Source organism: Erythranthe guttata, chromosome 6 (assembly GCF_056151865.1).
Source record: "Erythranthe guttata isolate IM_541 chromosome 6, IM_541, whole genome shotgun sequence".
In the NCBI taxonomy this organism is placed as follows: domain Eukaryota; kingdom Viridiplantae; phylum Streptophyta; class Magnoliopsida; order Lamiales; family Phrymaceae; genus Erythranthe; species Erythranthe guttata.
Window position 1 is genome coordinate 12,705,402 of NC_142538.1, and position 15,530 is coordinate 12,720,931.

Consider the following 15,530-nt stretch of genomic DNA (forward strand, 5'->3'; position numbering starts at 1 on the left):
ACTAGGGGTGGTAAACAAGCCGAGCCGACTCGTGAGCTCGACGAGTCGGCTCGTAAAAAGCTCGAACTCGGACTCGAGGTTTTCGAGCTCGAGCTCGAGCTCGCGAGCTCGAGCTTTCTAACGAGCCGAGCTCGAGCCGGATTTTAGTTGTTCATCAGCTCGCGAGCCGGATTTATTATTATTTTTTTATTTTTTATTTTTTATTATTTTTTTTATATGTTATTTTTATTTAAATAATGTATAATAATATAAAATATTATAGAAATAAATACAAATATTAAAAAAATATATAATCTTAATTTAGTTTTTATTTTTTATTTTTTTAAAATAATTTTTAATAATAAAATAATAATTAAAAAATATTTAAAAAAAAAAAAAAAAAAAGAGATTGGGCTCGAGCTCGAGCTCGAGCTCGACAAAATTAACACGAGCTCGAGCTCGAGCCAAAAAAAGAAGAACTCGACGAGCTCGAGCTCGAGCTCGAGCTCGACAAAATAGACTCGAGCTCGAGCTCGAGCCAGCCAAAAGAGGCGAGCTCGGCTCGTTCCCACCCCTAATTGTGACACCCCTCTCTCGATTACCCTTATTATATGTAATCTCAGCGGAAGACTTTTGAAAACATGATTTTTGTGGATATAAAATTTACGTAAAAATTTTTCTTTTTAAATCAGAGGGAGAGAGGGCACAACTTGCTAAACCCTAATCAAATATTTAACACAAATGCATACTACATGCAAGACTAGAAATTAACTAGGCATGATGAACTTAATGCAAATGCGGACAGATTCAATGCAGAAGCTTTAAAATTTAATTCCTCTTAAACTACTCATGCAAATAACCCCAAAATTATACCATACCATCTAACACGGGTCTAGATCACTCAATTAAAACAGTTTTGAAAGATGCATGGCCATTTAGGAGAAATAAATAAAATGGCACAGTCCCTCAGTTTAAAAATCCAGAACAGGGGAGGGAGTTTTAAAAATTCATAATAAATTCCTCACTGACCCAAAAACTACCAAATTTTACCCCTAGGTAGAAAGGTAAGTTTAAAACATTTTCCAAGTGGAAAAAAGGCATTTGAGTGAGTAAAACTCCAGTTATACCAGAAAACACCCGAATGACCCTGTTTGCAGTGGTGAGAAACAAATCATAACTAAATAAATACTTACCCAAATCATGCACAAGACGTATCAATATGATGAAAACAGAGAGATGCAGAGACTTCTAAAATTTCATGATTTTCTAAGCAGAACACCTATATGAAAATAATTTTAGAACATGGAGGCAAAACACGAAGAAATTTCTAGCCGAAAGCATGCATGCATATAAATAGTGAAAATTTGCTTTCGCTTACAAAAGGCTACGGATTACCGATTAATTATCCAAAATAGGGTAATCCTAATTACTATTACACATATCGTCTTTTAATAATTTCCACCGATCGGAGGAAGCGATCGGTAGAAAATACCTAAAACCGTATCAAACGTTTTTACAAGCATATTATACAAATAGAACCACATAACCAAATTAAGAGCCAACACAATCCACAACCCCTCCATACGATCCCCTTCCGATTCTCGAGCTCGATTCCCAACTTCACTCCTCGGGCCCTAAATCGGGTATACCTACAAACATACAACACCTATATGAGTCTTTGAGGACTCAATGAGAATCTTGAATTAATATCGAATACACATAGCACATAGAGCATACATATATCTATACATATATATACATACATATATCTTATACATGAACATACAACATGAAGTAAAACAATCATATAGTTCCCTTTTTCGTCGGCGATCTTCATTCACATAATTGCCACCACGCATAGAGTGAGATAATTCCCACCTTTATAACCCTATGATCCCAAGACCATAGAGTGAGAATATCCCACCTTTATAACCCTATGCCATGACACGTATTGAAGATTATAGGAGGAATTTCCCACCTTTATAACCCTATGATCCCAAGACCATAGAGTGAGATTTTCCCACCTATATCAACAACACCATAATGCAACATGCATGACATGAAAAATTGTCGGGAATCCCTCGGAAGAGTCAATCTAAGTTACGGATAAATAACCCCATGTAATTCGAACCATGACTAACTACGTGGGATCAAACCACCCCTAGGCCCTACGGTACCGGCTCGCCGTACCCGAGAAATTTACCGTAACCTCAAAAGACCTTCCAACATAGTTTTATCTTTTTTAAAATTCATGACACTAATGCACCCACCCATGCACCCTTTCTACTTACCCTTCTCTCATCCTTACACCCAATGATTCACATAAGCAAGCCAGAGCACATAGGAGCACATAGAAAATACACATAAAGCTTCACAAAATCATTTAGCCATAAAAACATAGAAATAACCGAAATCCTAACATGCAAAAACAATCTAACAACAAAGTTCACTAGATCTAGCATTTTTCAAGAATAAAATTCAAGACTTCCATCTTTACATTTATTCAAGCAAATACACTAGATCTCCACATGCAAGAGTATTTTAAATCAAGTTAGCACAAACTCTTAGTTCTTAAACCATTTTTCATAGAAAACACTAGATCTTAACATTCAAGACTTTAGATCAACCATTAATCACTAGATCTTAACATGCAAGACCTTAGATCAACAATCAATCACCAATCTTAACATGCAAGGCCTTAAAACAACAATCAACACAAGATCAACACATGCGAAACACAAAATAAACCACATAATCAATTTCAAGCATTTTATCTCAAAAATTCGAAAGTTCCTTAGTCAAGTCAAAAATTCATTTTCTTTTCAAAAATCAACAATCAAACACTAGATTAACACATGCAAGACACTAATGAAACCAAATAAGCATTTTAAAACAATTTTTCCCCAAAAATCCGAAAGTTTCATGGCTAGGCCAAAAATTCATTTTCTTTTCAAAATCAACAATCAAACACTAGATCAACACATGCAATGCACTAATTAAACCAAATAAGCCATTTAAAACATTTTTCCCCAATTTTCGAAAAATCATAAAATTTCAAGAATAAAGCTATCTTTTCAAAATACTAACATGCAATCATCATCTAAAACACATAATCACATAATATGCAAGAATCAACAATGAAAACACATAAAAACCGAAAATACTAGTGGTGTTGTAGGTTTGAGCAAGAATTCAAGAATTCTCACCTATACTCTTTAGGGGAAGGGCTTGTTAGCTCTTCTCTCTCTAATACAAGAAGAGATTAAGAGTTAGATTAAGCATTAATAAAATAAGAAGAAAAACAAAAGGAAGAGGAGGAGAAAGAGCTTTGCTCTTTCGGGAAAGAAGAAGGAAGAAGAGGGAGGAGAAGCTTACTCCTAAGCTTGGCCGAAAATTCTCCTCTTGTTGAAATAGAAGGAGACTTTGAACTTAAGGATTGTAAGAGTGGAGTTTGAGAGTGAATTTTGATCTTGGGCATGGGTGGTAATTATAGAGTTTTTGGAGACTTCAAAGCCAATGGAGAAGAAAGGGAAATACATTTTTTGTGGGGGTGATTTTGCAATTTCCGAAAATATGAGGTGGTGGTGGTTCTAGGGTGGTTCAAGCTTGAGAAGGTGGTGGTTATGGTGGTGGTGGTGGCTGCCGAAAAATGAAGGGGAAGGGAGGAGAAGAAGAAGACCTTTGGTCTTACTTAAAGGAGTGAAAAAAAAAAAGGCATGCCTAGTCTATAGAGTAGGGAACTAGGCTTTTAGGTATTTCTTTCTATGCTCAAAGTACAACCACACCAATGCATGTTTTTCTACCAATTAATATGCAAGAATTTAAAAATCATGTGTGTGTGTGTGTGGTGTCCGAAAATTCAAGAAAATGTGGGGAGGATTTTCAAATTTTTTTTTAAATAAATTAAAAATCCTAAAATGCATGAGAAAATTCATTTTTCTAAAATTTTGTGCATGCATAAATATGATGAAATGCTCATTTAAATTCATATGCAAAAATCCTAATTCATGAAAATAATTTATTTCGACATACTATTTCGAAATATTTCCCTAAGCACATATTTCACATAATCACATAATTTCACATAATCACATAATCACATAATTTCACATAATCACATAATTCACATAATCACATATTTCACATAATAATTGCATAATTACCTAATTCACGTAAATACTAATCATGCAAGAATTATTATAAATTCTAATTTCACAAATATGCACATAAAGGTGGTAAAAATTATTTTACCGAAAATGCGGGGTGTTACATATATATATATATATATATATATATATATATATATATATATATATATATATATATATATATATATATATATATATATATATATATATATATATATATATATATATATATATATATATATATATATATATATATATATATATGGAATTAAAAATCAAACAAATTAGATTTGATTTAGCCCCAATCAAATTAATCAAGAGATGAGAGATGAAAAAGAAAGCTACCTGTAGAACATCATTCATTTCTTTGAGACAGATACGGATAAACGTCTAGACAAAAATGGTGGTAGCGGCGGAGGTTCGAGAGGAGGCAGTGGGCGGTGGAGATCTTCAAAGAGCGACGAAGATGGATACATCAGCAGAGACAAATCATTCATTTGATGTCTGAATTCAGACACATATGCACTCATTTTTATAGTAATTTTACCTGACAACTACACCTAGGAAAGTCAGGCTGATATAATATCTAGGGTTTCAGTTAGGGTTGTCACCTGAAGACATGAAGCCCATTGGGCTTTAATCTTTTCTCTTCTACTCATTTCATTCTAAATATAAAAGTAATATTATTCTAAAATTAACATTTAAATGACAAGAGAGGTGTTAGTCTACTATCCTTTAAATATTCGTCAATTTTTTTTTTCCTTTTTTTTTTTTTTTTTTCCCTTTTTGGCTGAATTTTTGTTGGATAGGGCTGGTCTTCATGTGCTAAAATGATATAATCCAAGAGCGAAACTTCCGCAAGGGCATGATTACTTTACGTCTTGAAAGACAAGATTTTATCGTAAAAGAAAAAGATTTATGTTTTAAATGTAAGATGTATTTTGAAAAATAAAAAATGCCACTGCATCCAAACATACCTGCAGACGAGGTAGAGAAATATTTGTGCGCCCCCAAATTTAGTTGGACAACGTTTTTACATCTAAGATATATAAGTAAAGTAATATATTTCATTTATAAGATAAGATTCTATGTCTGTTCAAATACGTGACACTTTCGTTTTTCACAAATATAATTTTGTAGTTTGCTACTTTAACATATGCATACATTTTTACAGTAACAATGTCGATGTGGAGATGAACTCATTATTAATATTGTGAAATGAATATATTCAATATGAGTAAATTTATCAGCGTGAACCATGGTTATCGAATCGGAAAATATCGGCGTATCGTTTTCCTCCGTTTATCGTATCGTATCGTATCGTACGAAATTTAACAAACTATTAAAAATAATAAAATATATATATATCTACATAATAAAAATACTTTAAAAATGTAAAATGTAATATTTTAAAGTCAAACCACTCATTCCTAATTTCTTAAAAAAAATAATCTATCATAAAATATATCATAAAATATGACAGAAGAAGTCATAACTGCTCATAAAAATAACATTAACAAAGTTCAAATTTTGATCTATAATTTGTAAAAAAACGAATATATCACTCATAATCTCCAAGATCAATGTAACTTAAATTTTTTTCATCCACCAATTTCAAACGAGTGTCTTCATCCTCATGTTCATCAATCTCCTCAACTTCATAACTCCAACTTTGGTCTTTTCCTATTTTCTCTTATCAATATAAAACTTGGCGTGTAAATTTCTTGGATCTATAATATTTGTAAAAAAAATTAAATAATATTGAAATTCGTTTTCAGGCTCTGATAATGTGAATATTTTGTTTTCTTCTTTTTTTTCTTTTATTTTTTGATTTTTTATATTTTTTATATTTTTTTAATTTTTTTTAATATTTTGACTAATATCGTAAATACCGTATCGTATCGTGATATGGCGATACGATACGATATCTCGCGATATTTAACGGTATTTATGCATATCCGCTACATATTATGAGTTGCATCGTTCTGATTCGGACCGTACCGTGTCGCGATATATATCGCGGTATCTCGCGAGTTTAACTACTATGGCGTGTACGATAACATATGCCAAACTGGATTAGACGATCTATGGTAGTTTTATTATGATATGAAGTTCGGTGGGAAAATAATTAGAACAACTGGAAATGAGTTTTTTTGCCTTTAACAACTTCTACGATTAAGAGAGTTTGCAAATAGTACCCATGTGTAACCTTGAACTACACTGGAAAAGTTAATTGTGATAAAAATTTCGATCACTCAAACTCCCTCTATGAGTTTTTGTCAAAAGACACTTTCTCCTCTAGCTCGAATTTGTGTTGCGAACTCGTAGATTATGCTACTGATGATGGGATTATTGATGTAAAATGACAATAATACCCTTCTACTCATTTCATTAAGTGTAAATAATCTTATATCTAGGGACCTAATTGCATGGCAATATCTATAATTTAGAAAGAAAGAAAAACCTTAATCACTCACCATCTTCCTCCAACCCAACATCTAATCAATCCTCCTAATCTTGTAAATCGAGAAGGCGTCCGAGTTATTGAAGAATGTTGATACACTATACGGGTGGTGGTTCCCGACGAGTCTTGGTTAGCCATTTGCGGGTGAAAATGACAATTTGGAGAGCGGTTTGCGTTTGATTTTGCTTTTCGTCAGAGAATCCGGTGAAGCGGAGGTCGCCGGATCACAAATTTGCAGCGGCATTGGACAAGATCGGAACTTATAAATAATGCCAATGGGGAGCACATGCGATGAAGATGTTGGCATGAATTTGACGAGGAAAAAGGACAAATTCATCTTCTTCTTTTTTTCCTTTTCTGTTTGTTTTTAATGAATTTATTTTTATTTAATATATATTTACACATTTTATGTGTTTAAAATTAAAATATAAAACTAAAACCGATTATGTTATAATTGCTAAAACCCAAGGGAAATTTCTAATTAAATACATAACATAATATAAATTAAAAAATAATAGTTAAATAAAAAAAAACTATATACCTTTTCAATTGCAAAAAAAAAAAACCCTTGGAAACGTCAAATGGATTGAGTATGTTATTTAAAAAAAAATGTATGGTAGCCAATTTTTATCACATGGACTTTTCTTACAGTTCGAGATTACACATAGGTACTAATTGCAAATAACTCACAATTCAGATTATATGAAATTGAATTTTTTTAGTATAAAAATGAGATCAAAATAAAAAACAAGCCAAAAGATTGCAAGTTGAAGTATACGTGAGAGTCTCTAATATCGAAGCTCGTAGACCTGGTTAATGGGGTCTGCGCGAAGAATAAGGACGTAGAGTGCAACTGTGTGAATACCAGAAATGTTTTTTTTTTTGTTTGCCAATATTTCTTGCTTGTGCTGATCAAATATTACAAAACCGCGCAGTTTATTTCATTATGTAATATATGATTATGGTCCTATGCACTGATATACCATATAATGTGTGTTCCAAGTAGTAATTGGAGAACAATTTTTCTTTGTGCATTTTTGTTTGGTTTTTGTTCGCTAACATTGTACGAAAGCTCATATATTAATAAATGGATATTTGTACAACAAATAATTTAATTGTATTTTAATTGGACTAAAAAATGTATAATAGATAAATTTTCCATAAAAACATTATTTGTCCAACAAACTTATGAGCCGACATTATTGATCGAACTAATATAAAAAAGTTGATGGAATCTCTCTTCAGTTTATTTTCCTCTTGACCAACCGATATTTTGGTAGAAGGAGAATCTCAGACAATATTCTTGTTAGCGGCACAACAAGAGCAAAAACAACTTCCTTGAGGCACACACTGGCAACGGGCGGACGCAAACAGTATCATCACTTTTTTCGCAAAGTAGAACCTTCTTATCCCATGGTACAATATCTTTCTTAGAATTCACATCTGGTGACTCTGATTGGTAGTGATTTTATAATTTATGTTGTAGACAATTAACTTAAATAAACTTTTTTGCGAAACAAAAAATCCAAAAACAAAGCAAGGGCTATGTGAGTAAAGCAAAAATAACCATACTAGGTTCAAAAAACTCATATATGCACATGTTCAAGTGATAGATACATAGAAAATATGTACCTCTTTCAAATGTAAGGATATAAATGTGTGGCCTTATTCCAAACATGCGGATTCAAAGAAGGATCTCGAATATGTTTTTGTTCTCAAATGCGTGGATAGATTGATCATGAAAAGGAAAAATAAGAGGTTTCTCATTTATGTAGAGTGTACGATGCAGAGTATCACTCATACTACTTGCGTCTGCCCCTTGCCACTGTGCCACATGGAACTTGGTATTGCCATTGTTGTGCCACTATCAAGAATATTGTTTGAGACTATCTCTACCAAAAATTCATCGGTTGGTCAAGAAAAAATTAAATAGAAGACTTTATAAAATTTGTTGCAACACTGTATGTCTGTCCAAAAAAGAAATAATGAGTGAGATTTCGTAAACTTCATTCATAAGAAAAGGTTCACGTAATTAAAGACAAGGAAATCAGTGTTTACAAGCATTCACTGGAAAATCCAAATTAGTATATTCAAACGAGATCCCAAGATATAGCACTTGAGTGTTAGATACGATATATAATTCACATTCAATAAATGCAAATCCAAAAGTACTTACAAAATTTAGTTACTGGATCTTAAAATCTATGTACGCATAAAAACACGAAAATCATCATTTTAATAGTTTCAGAAAATCCAAAATTTTCTTACAATAAATGATTAATTTGAATCGACAAACCAAACATGCAAATAATAAAACATCTTAAATCCATTTGGCCACATCGTGTGTGTGTATATATATATATATATATATATATATATATATATATATATATATATATATATATATATATATATATATATAAATGTGTGTGTGTGTGTGTGTGTGTGAAATGTGGAATTGAAAATCAAACAAATAAAATTGGATTTAGCAGCAAACAAACAAATCAAAGAGATGAGAGATGAAAAAAGAAATACCATTAGACCATCATGCATTTCGTTGAGACAGATATGGATAAACGTCTAGACAAAAATGGTGGCGGCGGAGGTTCGGGAGGAGGCTGTGGGCGGTGGACATCTTCAAAGGACGACGAAGATGGATACATCAGCAGTCAGAATTCCATTTGATGTCTGAATTGGGACACAGTTGCACTGCGTTTTATAGTAATTTTATCTGACAAGTAAACCTAGGAAAGTGAGGCGAATATAATAGCTAGGGTTTCAGTTAGGGTAGCCACCTGAAGAAATGAAGCCCATTGGGCTTTCAGCTTTTCTCTTCTAAAAGTAATCTATATTATATATAAACCTAAAATACACAATCAAATTTTTCTAATTGAGGACATTGAGTCCAACAAGTATATATTATTTGCAAAACCCCCCACTTACCATAAACACCCATATTCTTAATTTTATTGCCATGTCCGAATTTAATTACTTTCCTTATATTCAATTTCAAAATGTATCTTGCCTATGTGTCAAAATCGTTTCTTTTGATTGGTTGATTAAATTCCCTTTTTTTCAATTGCATACATGGATGAAATATTCATTTTCATTGGTTCATTTTGATCCATGTGAACACCTATTGACACATAATTGCTTATGTCATATGCTCCAGTTGCATTGTTGGCACTCAATTGATGATGTAATACTCAATTGCTTAGTTGGCATTTTTATTTTGATATCTTTTTAAATTCTTTCCTACTTAACATTTCCACACTCATTTATACGTTACCACATATATATAATATTTCACGCATTTAAACATTACCACATATATGTCTTTTTTGTATTATATTATATAAATTTGTAACTTAAATAGTTAAGTTAATAAAGTTTTAACTTAAATTTACATTTGATTCGTTTATGGTTTTTTTTAATGTATTTATCCATCCAAAAATTATATTTGATTAATTTATAACATTTATATATTTCTATTTTACATTGTATTATTTTATAAATATACAATTATTTTTGTTTATATTGATTTTAAATTGCTTATTCTGAATATGAGTTCAATAAATTATATTTGATTAACTTACAAACTTATATATATATATATATATATATATATATATATATATATATATATATATATATATATATATATATATATATATATATATATATATATATATAAAATAATCATTAATTATTGGATTATAAATTAATTTTAAGTTTTGATTTTTTTATTGCCATCAATTCCAAATCAATTTTACGATTTTATGGTATATGATTCTATTTTTTAACCTATTTAAGATGATTGGACTTAATTGATATGATTATTTTATGGAAAATATCTAATCGATCTTAATTATTGTTTAATATTCTTCATATTAATGCATAATCAAGACAAATCAAATCATTCAAATTGATATGAAGATTATTTGAAATTTGAATTCATTTTTTTTCTTTAAAATTAGTGTATCATAAAATAAACTATATAAACCCCAACAATTTTCTTCAGCTGACCATTTCCTTCATTGATCTTATCCTTCTTGAGACATTTCATTCAAAAAAAATTCAATTGATTTCATGCATTTATCGTATTAAAATTATTGTTCTGTATATATGTTTATTTATTCATATGTTTTAGACGTTTGATTCCGTTCAATAGTTTTATTTTGATTAATGAATTATGCTAATGTTTTTTTCTTAATGTATTTCTTGCAGACATTGTTCACAACACTTTGGTCATACGCACTACTTCGATACGGTATGTATATAATTTTTTATGTGCATTTGTTTGTTTTATTATTAACTAATATTTCAATTTTGATTTTTATATATAATAGTTTGTAGTAATTTTTTTAATTTGTTTTATTTATGTATATTTGTATAATTATCCAAAATTTGATTATTTTTCCTTGTTGCGGAAATGAAGGAAGCTACTCACTCAATTCATATGCTTGGGTTAGTTATAATTTTCTTGATATAAATATTGAAAATAATGATTTTAAATGTAAATAATCATCATTTTGTGTATTTTAATTGGTTGATATTTACCATGCGGCAAATCACCCTTACATACAAAAAAGTAATAAAATCCATATTTTATACGTGGACAAATTATGCACTTTCATTAGTTGATTGCTTTCCACTCTCAATTTTAATTGCTCACATGGCCAATTCGTGCATTTTTATTGGTGGATTAAAAAATAATTACTAAAAATCGATTAAATTTTATTCGCATATTTAGTTTTATGTTTTCTTAAGAAATATTTTATTTTTTAATCTATTTGAAGAAATTATTTTACATTATGAGATCATTATTTTATGGAAAATATTTACCAATTATTAACTATACGCTAATATAGATAAAAAAAAATGGAACTTAATAATTTGTATATGGTAATGAAATCATATAATATGGTAAATGCAAGATCAATTTGGAAATGATTGATTTGATTCCAATATAAACTAGATTTTTTTTCCCCGTGCGATGCAGGGGATATCATTTCAAACGTAAAAATATCTGACAATAACAATTATAATAAAATTTATTTATGATATTGATAAGAACATCAATAGTTATACAAATTTAATAATATAAACTGATTTCGAAAAAAAATTATATAAACTTAATTCTCATAATATCAAATCGATTATAAATAAATGAAACAAATAAAAATTAGAGAAAATAAGTTGGAAAGTAAGTAATAAAAATAATAAGAACAATTAAAAAGATATAGAAGTAGTGGATTATGATTGTGCTAGACGAGATTTGATGTGAAAATAACTAGAAAAATTGGTTGCGAAATAGAAAATATATATATATATATATATATATATATATATATATTAGTGTTCTAAAAATCGGCCGAGGCGGCCGATTAATCGGTCGCCTAGGCGGAGGCGTTCCAAAACCTTTACGATTTTAGTGTAAAGGTTTGAAAAATCGGGTTTTTGCCTGTGAGGCGGTTTGAGGCGGTTTGAGGCGGTCCGAGGCGGTCTGAGGCGGTCCGAGGCGGTCTGAGGCGGTTCGAGGCGGTCAAACCTTTAAGGCGGGTCAAACTTCGGTGGAAAAAATCGGCAAAAAATCGGTCAAAAATCGGTTTTTTTTTTTTTTTTTTTTTTTTTTTTTTTTATAAATCAAAATAAAAGTTGGAATTTAAATAAAAAAAAGGATTTTATGCTTTATTTTGTTTATGTTAATTATTATTGTTAAAGAACTAATGATGTATGCCAAGAATGTATGTAAATTCAAAAAAAATTGCCTTTTTATTTATATTTTATAAGGATATTTATGTATTATGATCTTATTATTATTAAACTTCTATTATGTTATTAGAATATATACATGATGGAGATATAACTATGTTTAAATATTTTTTATCTATGTTTTGAGTATTTATAAATAATATCTACAAATATATTATATTAAATTTTAAAAACCGATTTATTTCCGATTTATCACCGATTAATCACCGCCGCACCGATTAATCGTGAGTCGGTGCCTGACCGAGTCGGACCCGATTACCGATTTTTACAACCTTGAAATATATATATATATATATAAATATATATATATATATATATATATATATATATATATATATATATATATATATATATATATATATATATATATATATATATATATATATATATATATATATATATTCTTACAAATATAACATTAGGATTTCTTAGATTGTCATAGCGTTTCTTTCTTTTATAGATACATGATAGGTAATTATAAATATGGACATGAATATGAAATTATGCGAGTAATTAGTAATTTCATAAAAAATAAACATAACAACTAATTAACTCAAATAAATGAAAGAATAGGATTAGGGTATATAAACTACTATTCGAACATCTGATAAAAAATAAACATAACAACTAATTATCAAAGATACAGAAAATTGGTAAACAATAAACGGAAAACCATACAAAAATAAAAAAAATACATTTTTAGGGTATAAACAATAATATATAAAAAAAATCGAAAATTAACTCAAATAAATGAAAGAATAGGCTTAGGGTATAGAAACTTTTTTTTCTTCTCGTGTGCTTTGTTATATGAATGGGGAATAATGAATGTGGAGTGAGGTATTTATACTAATTTTTTATGTAATAAAAGGTAAATAATATATATCTTTAAGAAAATAAATTATATGTATTAAATTGATACAATTAAAAAAAAATCTTTATAGTATGTAAGAATAGTAATTGAATTAATTATGAATTGAGGAATATCTTGTTACTAAAATGGTGTGATATTTACAAATTAACCATATATAGTTAAAAAAATGTCATTCAATGATTACCATAAAATATATATGATATTACATAATATGTCATTTGTAAAACCGCCGGCCGCCGCCGTTGACCGGCGTTGATTTTTTTTTTTTTGAAAAACTTTTTTTTCCCATGAATTTTTTTTTTGCCGGTCAACTGCCGTTGACCGCCGGGTCTACGGCTTTGACTTTTTTTTTCTTTTTTTTTTTAATAATTTTGTTTTTTCTTAAAAAAATATTTTAATTAATATTACTGTCTTGGCTGCTAAATTACTGTCTCCGACAGTTATTTAACTGTCGGAGACAGTAATTTAACTGTTAATTGACTTTTTTTTTTCTTTTTTTTTCAAAAATATTTTCATTAATATTACTGTATTCGTTGCTAAATTACTGTCCCCAGCAGTTATTTAACTGTCGGAGATAGTAATTTAACTGTTAATTGATTTTTTTATTCTTAAAAGAAATATTTTTAATTAATATTACTGTATTCGTTGTTAAATTACTGTCTCCAGCAGTTATTTAACTGTTAATTGACATTTTTTTTTCTTTAAAAAAATATTTTAATTAATAATATTACTGCCTTGGCTGCTAAATTACTGTCTCCAACAGTAATTTAATTGTCTTAGACAATAATATTAATAATATTACTGTTCGGTAAAATAATATTCATAATATTACTGTCCCAAACAGTAATATTACTGTCTAAGACAATAATATTAATTACAATATTTTTTTCTAAGAAAAAAAAAAAAAAAAAGTCAACACCGGAGACCGGCGGTTAGCGCCGGAATCTGGCGGGAAAAAAAATTTCAGAAAAAAAATTATTTTTCTGAAAAAAAAATATGAGGTTAATATGATATATTTGTTTAAATCTGGGGTCAATGTGTAATAATAAGAAAGTTAGAGCATAATGGATGGAATTGATAAAAATTATATTATGGAGGGTATTTTAGATGACTATAGACATAGGGATGTGTTTAATTGAGAGACTGTTTTTTTTTTGGACCAAAATGCATTTAAGTCCCATGTGATGGGCATTTTTACCATTATATATATATTACGATTATACATGAGGGTTTCAATTATATAGATATTATATAGACTATGAGGTTTTCAATTATACATAGAATATATACGATATTGTTATTAAATCAATAATTAATGGTTACCATAATAATCTATATGATATTACGGAAATATGTAATTCTTATAAAATATGTCATCTATGGCATTTTGGTATTAAGAATATAATATAATCTTATATTATATTATGTAAACTTATGATTAAATAGATATTATATGTAGTGACATATGGATCATGATTAGGATGCTTACGTGAATGGTAACATGGATGACACGTGTGTTAATGCTAGACTATGAGGGCTTCAATTTATATATTATATAGATTTTATTTAAAAATATTTTTTTTTGTAAAATATACTATGTAACTTTTATTAATTAAAGTTATATATTAAGTAAAATCATACGTAATCACATGCAACGGATGTGGTGCTCGGTAGTTAACTATTAAAAACATATAATAAACACAATAAATTAATGTGGTTCAGACCCAAATGTGTCCAACATCCAGGAGGACGTGCAAAGACGATTTCACTAATTCAGATTTACAGTGTAAATTAACAGGAATTAATAAAAATATAAAATACTCCCTCTTTAAACTTTATGTCGTTCTTGTACACAATTCGAACTTCGTGTTTCTTCACCGCATCTCCTCTTTCTCGATTCTTGAACTTTCTTCAAGCCTAAGCTTCCTTCAGAACGCGAATGAACCCTCCCGAGATCTATACAACAACTTTGTATATGGTAGCACACATCAACGAGGGCATTGTACTGCTTCACAGACTGCTCTGCACAACTTCAATATGATGAGTTGTTCTTCTCTAATAAAAGTGATGTCGTTCTTCAATGGCTTGCGAGACTAATATATGCACGAAATCAGCCTCCAAAACACTTTTCTTGAACTTAAAGAAATCGTGTAGTAGGAAACACAATCCTACACGATATCTATTTAAGATAAGTATCAAAAGATATTTAATCTGAAATAAATATATGTAAATAATCAAAGTCCTAACTAATTAAAACTATACAAAATATGACTTAAATCATTTCCTAAAATAA